At 40.4% G+C, this 3,432-nt stretch overlaps 1 pseudogene; it reads right to left on the bottom strand.

The window, feature by feature from the left end:
• Positions 1-569: 569 nt before the first annotated feature.
• Positions 570-2,713, bottom strand: LOC136144938 (uracil phosphoribosyltransferase homolog pseudogene; annotated as a pseudogene).
• Between the last annotated feature and the right edge of the window lie 719 nt (positions 2,714-3,432).

The following is a 3,432-nucleotide window of genomic DNA, read 5'->3' as shown; positions in this document are numbered from 1 at the left end:
GGTTCTTGCTCAGTGAAATAGAATTTAAGTTCCTTGAAGTCACAGCCTTTTATTCTTACAATGTCTTGAACTGCAGTATGTAAAAATTTGTATATAAAGAGTCACGAAGGGCAAAGGACCAGAAGTAAGAAGACCTGGGTTCTAGTTCATGGTTTAGTTAACCAACCATCCATGTTGGGCAGTCTTTTAATAAATCTTTCTGGGTTTTTTTAGAGGAAAGTTGTGGTGGGAGATTGTTAAGATATTTTATAGATCTATTTTCTGATATTTGGGGCATAGTTTGCCTCTTTCTATGGTGTCCAAATTGAGACACAAAGAGAAGTATCTACCTCTGAAAAGAGGATAGGAACAAAGAAGAACTCTGACATTTGGAAGCTGCCAGCGGGATATCTGAATTGAGTCAGGGTTATATAAAGGTCTGAATTCTTCCAGAGAATATTTTTGGTTTTACTTTGCTGCTTTCCGGATGTTGGTTACTCAACTACTTGTGCAAGCATAGTATATTAATTAGGGTTCTCCAGAGAACAGAACCAGTAGGATTATATCTATATCTATAGAAAGGTAATATCTTTCTTTTTTTTTTTTTCACTGTTAAAATGTTTTAATATCAATGTAAAATGAGATCAGGGTTTTACAAGTAAGTTTCAGAACGTGAACATCGATTTCTAAGATGATTTCTCTTCTTTTCAGAAGCCTAAATATGAACACATATAAATCTTAGGGTTTTTTTTATATCAAAGTATTTTTCCCATTTTAATATAACTATAATTGACAAACATGCAACATAACTAAGCTCCAAATCAAAGATTTTTAGTAGAAACATGCAAGTGAAAAATGAAGCATTTTAATTTACTTATTGGCCATAAACTCAGCAAGAAACCATCTTTCCTTCCATATCTCAGAAAAACCAACACCAACTAATTTATTTCTAGTGCATCAATACCATTAACACTATTTAGCCCTCCTTTGTCAGCATCCAGATATCCCTGGTTCAAACTAAGTAAATTAATGTCACAGTTCCAGTGCTGGAAATGCCCCACCGTCTTCTCACTGCATTACACTGACAAGGCACCTACCAACAATGCACAGGGTAGGAAACGAGCCATGAAGAACATAATGGCTTGACTGAAGAGTGCCAACTGAGTGCCAACTGAGTGAGGATATTAGTGGAAACGTAAAATTCTAGGAGGTATTCTTTTTTCATTCTTTCCAAGTTACCAACATGTATAGTACCGCAAAGTAAAGAGTAGGGGAAGGTGACAACAGCCACATGCATGAAATCTCCCTAGAACTAAAAGCAAACTAAACAAAATGCAAACTATAGTGGACCAATGAACTGACTTCCATTTGGGTTTTATTTGTGGCTGCAAGCAACCTCTAAACTGAGATTCATAAATTAGGGAAAAGTTTCAATGCACTGAGGGATCAGCAATTTGTATAAGAGCATTATTAAAATATTTTCAGAGTTGTATGTGCTTCATTGTTGAATTTGGTACCAACAGTTAAGAAATAACTAAAAAAAAAAAAAAACACTCAAGTATTTCCTTTTTACTATACCTACTTCCAAACATTACAAAGTATCTTTGACACAATTTTCTATGTCATTCCTTAAGTGAAATAGTCAAACAGGTAGAAACTAAAAACATAACTGTAATATTACACAGAAGAATAATTTTCCTCCAATAACTTAGTCTGTTCCAAAGTATTTCTGTCCGAAATGTGTAGGTGCAACAGGATGAACTTCAGTAGTTAAAACTGTGATCTCTGGAAACTCTTGAATGATTGATTTGGCACCATGAGGAGTGGAGAACAGACTGAGTAGGATAATGACACTAGGTTGAACTCCATGTTCTACGAGAACCTTTACAGCTTCGATTACAGTATTTCCAGTACCGAGAATTGGATACATCAGAAGGACTTTTCTTCTGTAAATGTCTGGGGGGAACTTGGCATAATATACTTTGGCTCTTTGTGTCTCCTCATCACTCTGAATCAGGATCTTTCCAATTCGTATGGATCGACAGCAGTCTCGTAAACCTTGTTCCATTGCCTCACCGCTTCTCATTATGCTGACCCCACAATTTCCCTTTTCAAATTTCACTCCTTCATATTTGTACCCTGTTGGAGTGGTCACCATGCATTCTTTATATGGTAGCTGATTCAATCCCTCTTCCACAACAAGTCTGATCAAACGATCCGCAGAAAACATGAAGTCCCCTCTACTGGCTGTCTTGTCCCGGATGATAGTCTGCAGCTCCCGGATCTGATCATTCATTGGCAGGAGCTTAAGCTGCGCCCCGATCTGCCGGGAGATTTCGCAGTCCCCTAGCAGGGAATCGCTGGCTGGAGCGTCAGAGTTGCCAGTGCCCCCGTTGTTTTCCGAGTTGAGGGTGGCGCCGCCGGAGACCTGAGAGTCCCGCTCAGCCGGTGCGCTAGAATTGGCGTGCCCGCTGAGCAGAGTCAGCTTGGCCGCGGAGTCGCTGTTTCCCCCAGCGTGGGCCGGGATCAGGTCTCCAGGTTGCTGCGGCTCGGGGTTTTGGGTCGAGGAAGAGTTTACTTGCTGATTGTGACAGAGCATGGAGTCCGGACACCGTAACTCCGTGGCCACACACCAGTCCCCGGGCTGTCCCCGCAGCTACCGATCCCTACGGATAAAGAAGGGCACGGAGAAACGGTCAAAGCTCCTGTGCTCTCCCAACCGTCTCGCAACCTCTAACCCCTCTGCCCTCTCCGGTAATATCTTTCTATAGAGAGATTATATCTATATCTAAGAAAGAGATAGAGACTGATTGATTTATTGATTGATTTTAAGTAATTGACTCCTGTGATTGTACAAGCTTGGCAAGCTTAAAATTTGTAGGTCCTTTTAGGCTGGAGACCCAGGGTAGAATTGCAGTTTGAGTCCAAAGGCGCTCTGCTGCCAGATTCCTTCTAAGGGGAGGTAAACTTTCAACTGATGGGATGAAGCCCAACCACATTACCGAGCTGTTGTTGCTAAGTCCTGTCCAACTCTTTGCAACCCCATGAACTGCAGCACCCCAGGCTACCCTGTCCTTCACAATCTCCCAGAGTCTGCTCAAACATGTTCTTTGAGTCAGAGGGCAATTATGGAGGGCAATTAGTTTTACTCAAAAATCACCAATTTAAATGTTAATTTCATCTAGAAAACACCTTTGCAGTATATCTAGAATAATATTTGACCTCACAAAATCGACATATTAAACTAACCATCACACATAGATTCTGTCATTGAAGAAAATAAAGAATAACTCAGATGGCTTCCACTGATTTCATTCCATCGATAGTTTATCAGTCCTCTCTTTCGTGATCTGAGAGAGAACATAAATCTAGTGCATTCCCTTTTGTCATTCTCATCAGACTTAGTGTCCTTACTTAGAAAAAGCAGTTATGCTACAGTCATGTATCTCAAAT

Source organism: Muntiacus reevesi, chromosome 12 (genome assembly GCF_963930625.1).
Source record: "Muntiacus reevesi chromosome 12, mMunRee1.1, whole genome shotgun sequence".
NCBI lineage: Eukaryota > Metazoa > Chordata > Mammalia > Artiodactyla > Cervidae > Muntiacus > Muntiacus reevesi.
Note: the sequence above shows the minus strand (reverse complement) of the source record. Positions and strands in the feature narration are given on the sequence as shown.